At 44.3% G+C, this 15,142-nt stretch overlaps 1 long non-coding RNA gene across 1 annotated transcript; it reads left to right on the top strand.

The window, feature by feature from the left end:
• Positions 1-2,276: 2,276 nt before the first annotated feature.
• Positions 2,277-4,024, top strand: LOC125536888. The gene is made up of 2 exons (XR_007295296.1): positions 2,277-2,712; positions 2,922-4,024. It is a non-coding gene; the product is annotated as an uncharacterized LOC125536888 (long non-coding RNA).
• The last annotated feature ends 11,118 nt before the right edge of the window (positions 4,025-15,142 follow it).

Here is a 15,142-nt window from a genome sequence, read left to right on the forward strand (position 1 = left end):
GGTGAGGAACAGAGCACGAACCACATATCGTTTTTCCTTTTTTTTCCTTCCAATCTTCCAATGATAGGTGGACCCCACACGGCCACACATGATTATAATGTTCCTAGACGTTGCCGTTATAAGTGAGATGTTAAGCGGTGCCACATCAGCCTGACTGGCAGGCCCCAACTTTCATAAACATGCTCAATCGAGCCTAATCCGCCAATCAATGTTATTTGCAAAAAGATTACGCTAGATATGGTGTTTTCTGCAAAAGAATTGTAGTTTAGTATTTTTTGGTAACCTAGCCTTTAGAGCGGTGGTTTTCTACAATTTACTCCTTCAAAGGAAGACCAGGATGGAATTCAAACTAAATTTGGGACGATCGCCATATATATAGGAATATAAATTGTATGCAGCAACCAAGTAAATGCAAATATAACACAGATATAGTACTCTGAGTTCCTCAAATCAAATAAGTAATGTGTTCGCTGCGGCTGGTTGACACTCGATCCTGAATATTTTTTGTCATTTTGTTAGCCCCGAAATTTTCACTAGCTCAGCTCTCAATAGCTAAAATTTCATACTAATATTTTGCGTAAGTATTTTCTTGGCTGCCAGTTCCACTTGCTATACTTACGTGAAAAATTAGTCCTGCTCATACTAAAACTGTTTCTCACAATCTTACTAAGTGGTAAGTACACAGCTGAAAAAAAGAGCCCCCAACCCAGAAGATTTTGTACTAATGGTCATTTTGCAAGAACGGTGAGAGGATTTTGCAGTATGAAAATCCAAAACAAAAACGACCTAATTAACAAAGCGGAAACCTATACACGAGAATCTGGATCAAATACAAAGAAAGTATAAAAAATTATCAACACCGAGCGGCGTGCTGTTTTTGCAATAATGCAGAGAAGATTTTGCAACAATGGTCATTTTCACAATCTAGGGAAATTTTCGAGCAGGTAAAGAGTACGGTTATTTACTATACAGGAGCTCAAGTCTCTCTCGAGGATTTTCTAGCGGAGCCGGTTTCTACAGTCGCCCTACTAGCTAATTAAAGTGTGCCATGTGTTCATGTACACATACCAGATACGAAGTATTTCATTCATTTCTTTATCATAGAGAAACACTTGCAATATACAGTCTGATCAGAAGCAATGCGTTATTGATTAGAAACACTTGCTTGCATATTGTCCCATGTAGAAAATCATTATGTGCTGTAATTGCAATGATGTTACTTGTGTTCACTGAATGATATACAGGGGTGTATTAGGTTTGAGGCCAGCTCATCTGGTGGACCTGGGTTTTGGTCATTTTAACTTGTCGGATATCTGGTTCATCCTGTGTATTGTTCAACATAAGGTGTGTGCAATATTGCTGGTTTACTTGCAAGATTCTTACCGTGTTGAGTAACATTTTTGTGACAAGGACAGTATGGCTCCTAAGATTGGTAATTTGCGTCTGAACTTGGGCTCATTTGCATCCAATGAACAGTAAATTTTAAAAAAAGTAAAGAAATTTGAAAAATCCTAATTTTTTTGGCATCAAAGATCCTCAGGTGCGCAAGGAGTCTGCAAATTTTTGTGATGTTTGAACGTTCGAGGAGCTTTAGGAAAAAAAAGGGGTCCAAACAGTGTTCTTTTTTCAAAGTGTCTTTCACAGCCAAAATTTGTATTTTTTGCCACAACCTTGATGAATGTCTAAACACTGCATCTTGGATGCCAAAAAATTTCAGATTTGTTTTAAGTGTTTTGCTATTTTATTTGAATTTACTGTTTACATGATGCACCTGCACCGAATCGGCCGCACTCCTTAAGCTCCTAAGACTGGTTAATCTAGCGAAATTTTGTCAATGTCTTCACTTGCCATTGCCCACCACCATCCTTTTCTAATTGGAACATCAGCCACATGATAAAAGTAGTTAGTAGTATTATTGCCCCCTTGACAGAGTAGTTCATTTTCTTTGGTCAATCCAAACAGGAGCCACAAAGTCAGCTAAAAACAAAACAAAATAAATATTTTGTGAGTTGTAACCAGCCAGCCATCAGCAGAGCATCCCATCCCATGGTTTCATAATGCGTAAATGAGATCACCACACAACCGAACACATGGCATGCAATCAGCACAAACGGGGACCTAAAGGCCTCTTCCAACATCTGCTAATTTAGCCAGCGAAGCAGCCAAGCAGACCAGGCAAGCATTGGCCGGCCGTCCAGAAGGATTACAGCTAGAAACCTTTGTTTCCAAGCCAAAGTCTCAAGTCTCTACATCTAACAAAGAAAATGTCTGAAGTCTCTAACTCCAAGAACTACTCTCTCTATAAACTAATATAAGAGAGTTTGAATAGGGAGTACTATATATAACCACCCAAATGATCTCTCCTTCTTCATTCAAGATCACAAGCCTGACAACATCTCCACCTCTCTCCCAGCACCAGAGTCATCTTTGCTAGTTCATTGCAGCAACATCCGTCGACGAAGCAAATGGCAGTTACTCTGAAGCTAAGGATCCTTGCTGTGGCGACAGCCGCCGCCGTCATGGTCGGCACGGTCTCTGCTGCCGATGGACCAGCTCCCGCGCCTGCCTCTGGCGCGTCGGCTGCCGCCCCGGCTGTCGCCATGGCATCCCTGACCGCGCTTGTTTTCGGCTACTTCTTCTGAGGCCATGTACTCGTGCGCGCAATTATTTGGGATTTTTCTTTGGTTCCTCTCGTGTTCATACATGATATAGGTACATATCTATCCCTCCTTAATTTTTTTTAATAATAAAGTACGGATTGACTCGTTGGGTTCACCGTCACAATACGCTTTCTTTTCATGAATTTACGCTTTCAGTTTTTTTCTGTAACACATCTATATTTATTTACCATATCCAAAGTGGAACTAATCTATCTGTATATATCCCGGCTGCGTTGTTGTTTTCCCCCGCCGATCCGGGAGCCCCTTGCCACCCCGCCGCCTTCGCGCTCGGCCTCGCCACCGGCTGCCGCGCCGCCGGACCTCCACGCCTCGCACCCCTCTCCCTGCTCTCCCTCTTCTCCGTTTCCTTCCCCTCTGTTTCTCTCTCTCACACAAGGACTGCCTCTCACTTCTTCTACAGGAGCAGCCATGGCCAACGACTAACGCCGCCTCGCCCGGATCAGGCCGGAATCGACCTCCTGCAGCCGGATCCGCGCCATCCCGACCTCGCCGGCCTTCCTTCCCGTCTTCATCGCGATCCATCACCGGGCTCGAAGACAATCCCATTATGTAGCAGCAACCGCTGCCGCCGCCAGCAGCAGCAGCAGCAACAAGCGCGGCCGAGATCGGCGGAGACGGGGGAGCATGCACGCTTTCCCCGACTCACCCCATCTGCGCGCACGTTCGCCATCGCAGGCGCCGGCGGCTACCGCGCCTCGGAGGTGCCGGACACATGGCAGCCCATGCTGAAGGCGGACGTCTACTCCCTGGGAGTGCTCCTACTGGAGCTCCTTACCTGCAAGTCCCCGACACACGCATTCATGCAGGACGATGTCGGCGGCGCGCTCGACCTGCCGTACGTCGTTGGTATAGTCGGTGGTGCGCGAGGAGTGGATGGCTGAGGTGTTTGACGTGGAGCTCGTGCGGCTGGGCGCCATCACCGATGAGGAGATGGCTGTGCTGCTGCAGGCACCCGTAGAGCTATGGGCATAGAGGCAGCAACTCGAAACTCCATGGTTTGCACACAGCAGCACAACGCCACGGTCTGCATGCGGCATGACCAACTCCACTCAGATTAAAATTATGTAGTTGTATACGATCCTCCCTTTTGTTCAGGTTTCCATGATTTTTTCAGTTGAATTCAGTTGCAGATTCATTCAACTCATCTCCATTGCCACACACAGAAAGGCTCTGATTTTTATTTTTCTCTGCAAATTGTAACCATTTTTCATATCACACTAAGCAGGCACCACTTGTCAATTTTAATAGAGTCTGTACATTGGGTCGTTGAGTATGACAGCTGAGCGGCCTCTGCTGATATGAAAATTCTTTCAGAATCTGGTAAGAAATTTTCATAGGACGTATATTCAGCTCCTGAGAAGTACTTAAACATCAAAGGTTTGCATACTTTATATGTAAATATCTTACTCAGAAAAGTAGATCATGGAAGAGTCATCTGTACAGTCATTTTGAAGATTATGTTACCCAAATTATAACTCACATTAGAAAAAAAACTGAACATTTGCAGCTTTCTTCCTGAGATTGCAAAAGAAAATTAAGACAACATGCATGCTGGTGTCCTGCAATTAGTAAGTCATATCTAGAAAACCCAAAGTAAAACTGATATATGTCAAATGACCCATATTTAGGGTGGTTTTACCAGAGAGAGTATCGTGTATGGTTCACACAGACTCCAGATGTGGCACCTCTTGGAAAATTCCATTGTATGAATGAGGATCCTACATTTCCTTTGATCCGAACCTTTGGTACACAATTTTAAAGGTTTCATCATAATAAAAACTGACAGTCTTTATACAGTAATCTGAACATTTTGTGGGTTGCCGGACAACTTTGTTCTCCAGTATAGGTGGCGTATGTTTGTGCAAAATGATCATGTAAGGAAATCTGGTAACTTTATTCTTTTGTGAAGGTTGATTTACTTGATGGAGAAAACTTACATTTCCTCTAAACAAGTGAACATGACATGTGTGATGTTCAGAAAAAGGAACTTTCGTGTGTTGGCTGGCAGCCCTAATGAACTTTAGACATGTATCCGAGGTTTTGTTGGCTGTAAACCAGTTCGGTCAACAATTTGAGTTTTAGCTTTCTACCAAAAAATAGAAATTAACTACCGGTACCTTCAGATTTAGAATATTCCTCTGCTTTGGGACGGATGGTGGTTATTTGTAGTGATTGGGATAAACTCTGCACATCGACTACACGTGAATTTACCAATCTGATTAAATGAGTGGAGGTTGACAAAGTGCACATGTATAAACCTTTCGTCCATCACCTTAGTGACATGTAATAATTTTGTAAAGGTTACAATGATGCACCATTTAGAAGTAGCAGTTATTAAACTCTCAAAGAATATGCTGCAAAGTGGAAGGCACTGATCGAATTCCTCAGGACATTCATCCCTCTCCACCCACAACGCTCTCATCGTCTGCTAAATGGACCAAAATGATGTTTGGAATTGCTTGCTGCTGCAATTGTTATTCTAGGTTGGTTTGTTTGCTGCTACTATTACTTAAGATTATTGATATTGCTAATTTTTCTGGTTCAGAAACATAAATTTACTCGGAGTAATACCGGCCCCATGTCATGAGCTCATGCGCAATTCTCAAATGATCCATCTTTTTTCTCATGAGCGTCCATTGTCCCACGACACAGTTTCTCATGATCAATGTTTTCTCCCGTTGCAACGCACGGGCATTTGTGCTAGTTGTTGTTAAATTATGAGCCAAACTATACCGTATTGGACTAGACATAGTACATACGGAGTGAGCCTTTGCGTTGGTACCGACGCGTACGAGTACAACTCGTTTACTTGTCCTCCAAAGACTCTTATGTATTGCCCTCTTATATACCCCATGTAGTTGCACCTCAGACGGTCTGTCGTCTTGTGCTTGTAATACTCCTCCTCATAGTGATTGCGCCTTCATGCGTCCGTGGTTTTCTCCCGCAAGGGTTTTCACGTAAAAATCCGTGTGCTCTCGTGTCTCGTTTATCTCGTTATTATCTAACAAAGTGGTAGACAGAGCTAAGTTTTGAGACGAGTTAGGGTTGGCGTTCTGTGCCCGCCGCCACATCCTGCGATCCGCCGAGTCCGAGGCGAGTTGATTTCCGCTGCAGTTTTAGGGGTTGTTTGGTTCTAGGCCTAGGAGTGCCACATTTTGCCATACATTTTTTGTCACACTTGTATAAGGTTAGTTCTTCCAAATGAGAGCCACAAATTGGCAAGCCTAAAAGAATCTTGCCACACTTTTTAAGTATATGTCATGTGGGGCCTTAGTGTGACAAAAAGTATATTACCTAAGGTAAAGCTTGAACCAAACACCCACCTAAGTTGGTCAAAATTGCCTAACCTTAGTTGTGGCAACATGTAGCAACCATAGTCACAAACCAATCCGCCGAGACCGACAGACGGTGGGCGCGTCCATCTGCTGCGTTTGTCTACAGCTGCCGTACGCGATCTGTGGCATCCACGAGATCCAACACGCGCATCAACCCGAGGCTTCAGGAGCAAGCGATCTGACCAGCCGCCACGTTCTCACGTGAAGACCAAGGGCTGACAGTACTAGTGTTCTAGCACATCAACTAGTACTCCATCAAATCAAGCTACAGTGCACTTTGGCCCTGGTTGCTACATCCATCCGAAGCTACCAGGTGTTATTTATCCTACTATCCGTTTGATCTGCATATTAAATTCTATCAAGAATTTTTCTTCCGGCTTGTATTACTTTGTGTACACAGATTTATCTGCTTATGGCTTCCATGAAGTACAATTTTTCGCTGCTGGATCGTGACACAAGGTTTACCCTATGGCAAGTCAAGATGCGGGCGTTGTTGACACATGCCGACTATGATGTAGCACTGGATAGTTTTGGGAAGAACCGAATTGAGGACTGGATAGCTGAGGAGAAAAGAATTGATTGTAAGGCTTTGTCACAAATTCAACTCCATTTGCATAATAATATTTTGCAGGAAGTTTTGAGCGAGAAAACTGCCGCCGCTCTATGGTTAAAGCTGGAAGGGATTTGCATGACTAAAGATCTCACCAGCAAGATGCATCTGAAGCAAAAATTATTCCTGCACAGGTTACCCGAGGGCGGTAATGTTTTGAATCATATTTCGGAATTTAAAGAGATCATATCTGATCTAGCTGCAATGGAGGTTAAGTATGAAGAGGAAGATACTGCTTTAATGTTACTTTGTTCACTGCCAAGTTCTTATACCAATTTTAGAGACACCATATTATATAGTCGTGATACTCTCACACTTAATGAAGTTTATGAAGCTTTGAACTCTAAGGAGAAGATGAAATTAATGGTGCCTCATGATGGTTCAAGTTCATCCCAAGCAGAGGGATTATCTGTTCGTGGCAGGACAAAGGAGAAGAACTCACATAATGGAAACAGAGGCAAAAGTAAGAACGGCTACAGGGGCCGGTCGCAATCCAGAGACAAGAAGTATTGCAGGTATTGCAAGAGAGACGGGCATGACATCTCTGAGTGTTTCAAGTTGCAGAACAAGGAAAAGAGGAAAGGTAACAAACAAGGTGAAAATTCTGCTAACGTTGCTCGTGATGATAGTTCCATGATGCTCTTGTCGTTATTGCTGGATGTGCTGAGACCACTGATGAGTGGGTACTTGACACTGCATGCACTTTTCATATGTGTCCACATAGAGATTGGTTTAATACTTTTGATTCCACAACTGCTGCTAGTTCCGTTTTGGGTTTTGATAATTCACCATGCAAGATTGAAGGCATAGGTTCTATTCGAATCAAGATGTTTGATGGCATAATCAGAACTTTGGCAGATGTTCTGTATATTCCGAAGATGAAGAGAAATCTTATTTCTATGAGTGCCCTTGATGCAAAGGGGTACAAGTATTCAGGTGAAGATAGTGTTTTGAAAGTCATCAAAGGTTCCCTTATTGTGATGAAAGGTGATTTAAGTTCGACCAATGGTCTTTATTACCTACGAGGTTCTACCGTTTCAGGTAACGCTACTCCAGTTATTTCAAAGAATTCTGATTGTGATGCTGCTAACCTTTGGCATATGCGACTTGGACATATGAGTGAACTTGGTTTAGCAGAGTTAAATAAGAGAGGTCTTCTTGATGGATATGAACCTGGTAAATTGAAATTTTGTGAGCATTATATCTTCGGCAAACACAAGAGGGTGAAGTTCAACACTTCGACTCATACAACCGAAGGTATTCTTGATTATGTGCATTCTGATTTATGGGGACCATCTCGCAGAAAGTCACTATGTGGTGCTAGTTACATGCTGACTATAATTGATGATTATTCGAGAAAAGTTTGGCCTTATTTCTTGAAGCATAAATATGAAGCATTCTCAGCATTTAAGGAGTGGAAGATTATGATTGAAAGACAAACTGAAAAGAAGGAAAGGATACTTCGCACTGATAATGGTATGGAATTCTGTTCTAAGCAATTTAAGAATTATTGCAAGTCTGAAGGCATTGTCAGACACTACACCGTTCCTTATACTCCTCAACAAAACGGTGTTGCTGAGCGTATGAACAGGACCATTATTTCCAGAGCCCGTTGCATGTTGTCCAATGCAGGTTTGTGCTGTCTACTACACACCCTTCTTCTTGTAGACGTTGTTGGGCCTCCAAGTGCAGAGGTTTGTAGGACAGTAGCAAATTTCCCTCAAGTGGATGACCTAAAGTTTATCAATCCGTAGGAGGCGTAGGATGAAGATGGTCTCTCTCAAGCAACCCTGCAACCAAATAACAAAGAGTCTCTTGTGTCCCCAACACACCCAATACAATGGTAAATTGTATAGGTGCACTAGTTCGGCGAAGAGATGGTGATACAAGTGGTATATGGATAGTACATAAAGGTATTTGTAATCTGAAATTATAAAAACAGCAAGGTAGCAAGTGATAAAAGTGAGCGTAAACGGTATTGCAATGTGTGGAAATAAGGCCTAGGGTTCATACTTTCACTAGTGTAAGTTCCCTCAACAATAATAACATAATTGGATCACATAACTATCCCTCAACATGCAACAAAGAGTCACTCCAAAGTCACTAATAGCGGAGAACGAACGAAGAGATTATGGTAGGGTACGAAACCACCTCAAAGTTATTCTTTCCAATTAATCCGTTGGGCTATTCCTATAAGTGTCACAAACAACCCTAGAGTTCGTACTAGAATAACACCTTAAGACACAAATCAACCAAAACCCTAATGTCACCTAGATACTCCAATGTCACCTCAAGTATCCGTGGGCATGATTATACGATATGCATCACACAATCTCAGATTCATCTATTCAACCAACACATAGGACCTCAAAGAGTGCCCCAAAGTTTCTACCAGAGAATCACGACGAAAACGTGTGCCAACGCCTATGCATAGGTTCATGGGCGGAACCCGCAAGTTGATCACCAAAACATACATCAAGTGAATCACGTGGTATCCCATTGTCACCACAGATACGCACGGCAAGACATACATCAAGTGTTCTCAAATCTTTAAAGACTCAATTCAATAAGATTACTTCAAAGGGGAAACTCAATTCATTACAAGAGAGTAGAGGGGGGGGGGGAGAAAACATCATAAGATCCAACTATAATAGCAAAGCTCACGATACATCAAGATCGTATCACCTCAAGAACACAAGAGAGAGAGAGAGATCAAACACATAGCTACTGGTACATACCCTCAGCCCCGAGGGATAACTACTCCCTCCTCGTCATGGAGAGCACCGGGATGATGAAGATGGCCACCGGAGAAGGATTGCCCCCTCCGGCAGGGTGCCGGAACGGGTCTAGATTGGTTTTTGGTGGCTACGGAGGCTTCTGGCGGCGGAACTCCCGATCTATTGTGCTCTCGGATGTTTTTAGGGTATATGGAGATATATAGGCGGAAGAAGTACGTCAGGGGGGCCACGAGGGGCTCACGAGGGTGGAGGGCGCGCCCAGGGGGTGTGTGTTGGGGAACGTAGCAGAATTTTAAAATTTTCTACGCATCACCAAGATCAATCTATGGAGTCATCTAGTAACGAGGGAGAGGGGAGTGCATCTACATACCCTTGTAGATCGCGAGCGGAAGCGTTCAAGAGAACGGGGTTGATGGAGTCGTACTCGTCGTGATCCAAATCACCGATGACCTAGCGCCGAATGGACGGCACCTCCACGTTCAACACATGTACGGTTGGGAAGACGTCTCCTCCTTCTTGATCCATCAAGGGGAAGTAGAGGTTGATGGAGATCTAGCAGCACGACGGCGTGGTGGTGGAAGTAGGGGTGATCTCGGCAGGGCTTCGCCAAGCTCCAACGAGAGAGAGAGGTGTTACGTGGGGAGAGGGAGGCGCCAGAGACTTGGTGCAGCTGCCCTCCCTCCCCCCACTATATATAGGGCGCCTAGGGAGGGGGGCGCCGGCCCTAGGAGATGGGATCTCCAAGGGGGGGCCAAGGGGGGGAACTTGCCCCCCAAGCCAAGTGGGGCGCCCCCACCCCTAGGGTTTCCAACCCTAGGCGCAGGGGGAGGCCCATGGGGGGCGCACCAGTCCCACCAGGGGCTGGTTCCCCTCCCACTTCAGCCCATGGGGCCCTCCGGGATAGGTAGCCCCACCCGGTGGACCCCCGGGACCCTTCCCGTGGTCTTGGTACAATACCGATTACCCCCGAAACTTTCTCGATGGCCGAAACTGGACTTCCTATATATAAATCTTCACCTCCGGACCATTCCGGAACTCCTCGTGACATTGGGGATCTCATCCGGGACTCTGAACAACTTTCGGGTTACCGCATACTAATATCTCTACAACCCTAGCGCCACCGAACCTTAAGTGTGTAGACCCTACGGGTTCGGGAGACACGTAGACATGACCGAGACGACTCTCCGGTCAATAACCAACAGTGGGATCTGGATACCCATGTTGGCTCCCACATGTTCCATGATGATCTCATCGGATGAACCACGATGTCGAGGATTCAATCAATCCCGTATACAATTCCCTTTGTCAATCGGTACGTTACTTGCCCGAGATTCGATCGTCGGTATCCCAATACCTCGTTCAATCTTGTTACCGGCAAGTCACTTTACTCGTACTGTAATGCATGATCCCATGACCAAACACTTGGTCACATTGAGCTCATTATGATGATGCATTACCGAGTGGGCCCAAAGATACCTCTCCGTCATACGGAGTGACAAATTCCAGTCTCGATCCGTGTCAACCCAACAGATACTTTCAGGGATACCTGTAGTATACCTTTATAGTCACCCAGTTACGTTGTGACGTTTGGTACACCCAAAGCACTCCTACGGCATCCGGGAGTTACACGATCTCATGGTCTAAGGAAATGATACTTGACATTGGAAAAGCTCTAGCAAACGAACTACACGATCTTGTGCTATGCTTAGTATTGGGTCTTGTCCCTCACATCATTCTCCTAATGATGTGATCCCGTTATCAATGACATCCAATGTCCATAGTCAGGAAACCGTGACTATCTATTGATCAACGAGCTAGTTAACTAGAGGCTTACTAGGGACATGTTATGGTCTATGTATTCACACATGTATTATGATTTCCGGATAACACAATTATAGCATGAACAATAGACAATTATCATGAACAAGGAAATATAATAATAATCATTTTATTATTGCCTCTAGGGCATATTTCCAACAGTCTCCCACTTGAACTAGAGTCAATAATCTAGTTACATTGTGATGAATCGAACACCCATAGAGTTTTGGTGTTGATCATGTTTTGCTCGAGGAAGAGGTTTAGTCAACGGATCTGCGACATTCAGGTCCGTATGCACTTTGCAAATATCTATGTCTCCATTTTGAACATTTTCGCGAATGGAGTTGAAGCGACGCTTGATATGCCTGGTCTTCCTGTGAAACCTGGGCTCCTTGGCAAGGGCAATAGCTCCAGTGTTGTCACAGAAGAGAGTCATCGGACCCGACGCATTGGGAATAACTTCTAGGTCGGTAATGAACTCCTTCACCCAGATTGCTTCTTGTGCTACCTCCGAGGCTGCCATGTACTCCGCTTCACATGTAGATCCCGCCACGACGCTTTGCTTGCAACTGCACCAGCTGATTGCCCCACCATTCAAAATATACATGTATCCGGTTTGTGACTTAGAGTCATCCAGATCTGTGTCGAAGCTAGCATCGACGTAACCCTTTACGACGAGCTCTTCGTCACCTCCATACACAAGAAACATATCCTTAGTCCTTTTCAAGTACTTCAGGATATTCTTGACCGCTGTCCAGTGTTCCATGCCGGGATTACTTTGGTACCTTCCTACCAAACTTACGGCAAGGTTTACATCAGGTCTGGTATACATCATGACATACATGATAGACCCTATGGCCGAGGCATAGGGGACGACACTCATCTTTTCTCTATCTTCTGCCGTGGTCGGGCATTGAGCTGTGCTCAATCTCACACCTTGCAATACAGGCAAGAACCCCTTCTTGGACTGATCCATATTGAACTTCTTCAATATCTTGTCAAGGTATGTACTTTGTGAAAGACCAATGAGGCGTCTCGATCTATCTCTATAGATCTTGATGCCTAATATATAAGCAACTTCTCCAAGGTCCTTCATTGAAAAACACTTGTTCAAGTAGGACTTTATGCTTTCCAAGAATTCTATATCATTTCCCATCAATAGTATGTCATCCACATACAATATGAGAAATGCTACGGAGATCCCACTCACTTTCTTGTAAATGCAGGCTTCTCCATAAGTCTGCGTAAACCCAAACGCTTTGATCATCTCATCAAAGCGAATGTTCCAACTCCGAGATGCTTGCACCAGCCCATAGATTGAGCGTTGGAGCTTGCGCACCTTGTCAGCGTTCTTAGGATCGACAAAACCTTCTGGCTGCATCATATACAATTCTTCCTTAAGGAAACCATTAAGGAATGCCGTTTTGACATTCATTTGCCATATCTCATAATCATAGAATGCGGCAATTGCTAACATGATTCGGACGGACTTCAGCTTCGCTACGGGTGAGAAAGTCTCATCGTAGTCAACCCCTTGAACTTGTCGATAACCCTTAGCGACAAGTCGAGCTTTATAGATGGTCACATTACCATCCGCGTCTGTCTTCTTCTTAAAGATCCATTTATTTTCTATGGCTCGCCGATCAACGGGCAAGTCAGTCAAAGTCCATACTTCGTTTTCATACATGGATCCTATCTCGGATTTCATGGCTTCCGGCCATTTGTCGGAATCTGGGCCCGCCATCGCTTCTTCATAGTTCGAAGGTTCACCATTGTCCAACAACATGATTTCCAAGACAGGGTTGCCGTACCACTCTGGTGCGGAACACGTCCTTGTGGACCTTCGAAGTTCAGTAGCAACTTGATCTGAAGTTTCATGATCATCATCATTAACTTCCTTCCTAGTCGGTGCAGACACCTCAGGAACAATTTCTTGAGCTGCGCCACTCTCCGGTTCAAGAGGCAATAGTTCATCAAGTTCTACTTTCCTCCCACTTACTTCTTTCGAGAGAAACTCTTTCTCTAGAAAGGATCCATTCTTGGCAACAAAGGTCTTGCCTTCGGATCTAAGATAGAAGGTATAACCAATAGTTTCTTTAGGGTATCCTATGAAGACGCATTTTTTCTGATTTGGATTCGAGCTTTTCAGGTTGAAGTTTCTTGACATAAGCATCGCATCCCCAAACTTTCAGAAACGACAGCTTATGTTGCTTGCCAAACCACAATTCATACGGTGTCGTTCAACGGATTTCGACGGAGCCCTATTTAAAGTGAATGCGGCAGTCTCTATAGCATAACCCCAAAATGGTAGCGGTAGATCGGTAAGAGACATCATAGATCGTATCATATCCAATAGGGTGCGATTACGACGTTCGGACACACCATTATGCTGTGGTGTTCCAGGCGGCGTGAGTTGTGAAACTATTCCACATTTCCTTAAGTGCGTGCCAAATTCGTGACTCAAATATTCTCCCCCACGATCTGATTGTAAGAACTTGATTTTTCTTTCACGTTGATTCTCAACCTCACTCTGAAATTCCTTGAGCTTTTCAAAGGTCTCAGACTTGTGTTTCATTAAGTATACATACCCATATCTACTTAAGTCATCAGTGAGGGTGAGGACATAACGATAGCCACCGCGAGCCTCAATGCTCATTGGACCGCACATATCAGTATGTATGATTTCCAATAAGTTGGTTGCTCGCTCCATTGTTCCGGAGAACGGAGTCTTGGTCATTTTACCCATGAGGCATGGTTCGCACGTGTCAAATGATTCATAATCAAGAGACTCCAAAAGTCCATCTGCATGGAGTTTCTTCATGCGTTTGACACCAATGTGACCAAGGCGGCAGTGCCACAAGTATGTGGGACTATCATTATCAACCTTACATCTTTTGGCATTCACACTATGAATGTGTGTAACATCATGTTCGTGATTAAATAAGAATAAACCATTGACCAGCGGGGCATGACCATAAAACATGTCTCTCATATAAATAAATAACAACCATTATTCTCAGATTTAAATGAGTAGCCATCTCGCATTAAACGAGATCCAGATACAATGTTCATGCTCAAAGCTGGTACTAAATAACAATTATTGAGGTTTAAAACTAATCCCGTAGGTAAATGCAGAGGTAGCGTTCTGACGGCGATCACATCGACCTTGGAACCATTCCCGACGCGCATCGTCACCTCGTCCTTCGCCAGTCTCGTTTATTCCGCAGTTCCTGTTTTGAGTTACAAATATGAGAAACTGCACCGGTATCAAATACCCAGGAGCTACTACGAGCGCTGGTAAGGTATACATCAATAACATGTATATCACATATACCTTTGGTATTGCCGGCCTTCTTTTCCGCTAAGTACTTGGGGCAATTCCGCTTCCAGTGACCATTTCCCTTGCAATAAAAGCACTCAGTCTCAGGCTTGGGTCCATTCTTTGACTTCTTCCCGGCAGCTTGCTTACCGGACGCGGCAACTCCCTTGTCGTCCTTCTTGAAGTTCTTTTTACCCTTGCCTTTCTTGAACTTAGTGGTTTTATTCACCATCAACACTTGATGTTCCTTTTTGATTTCCACCTCCGCTGATTTCAGCATTGAATATACCTCGGGAATGGTCTTTTCCATCCCCTGCATATTGAAGTTCATCACAAAGCTCTTGTAGCTAGGTGGGAGCGACTGAAGGATTCTGTCAACGACCGCATCATCCGGGAGATTAACTCCTAGTTGAGACAAGCGATTATGCAGCCCAGACATTTTGAGTATGTGCTCGCTGACAGAACTATTCTCCTCCATCTTACAACTATAGAACTTGTCGGAGACTTCATATCTCTCGACTCGGGCGTGAGCTTGGAAAACCATTTTCAACTCTTGGAACATCTCATATGCCCCGTGTTGCTCAAAATGCTTTTGGAGCCCCGGTTCTAAGCTGTAAAGCATGCCGCACTGAACCAGGGAG

Source organism: Triticum urartu, chromosome 1 (assembly GCF_003073215.2).
Source record: "Triticum urartu cultivar G1812 chromosome 1, Tu2.1, whole genome shotgun sequence".
In the NCBI taxonomy this organism is placed as follows: Eukaryota; Viridiplantae; Streptophyta; class Magnoliopsida; order Poales; family Poaceae; genus Triticum; species Triticum urartu.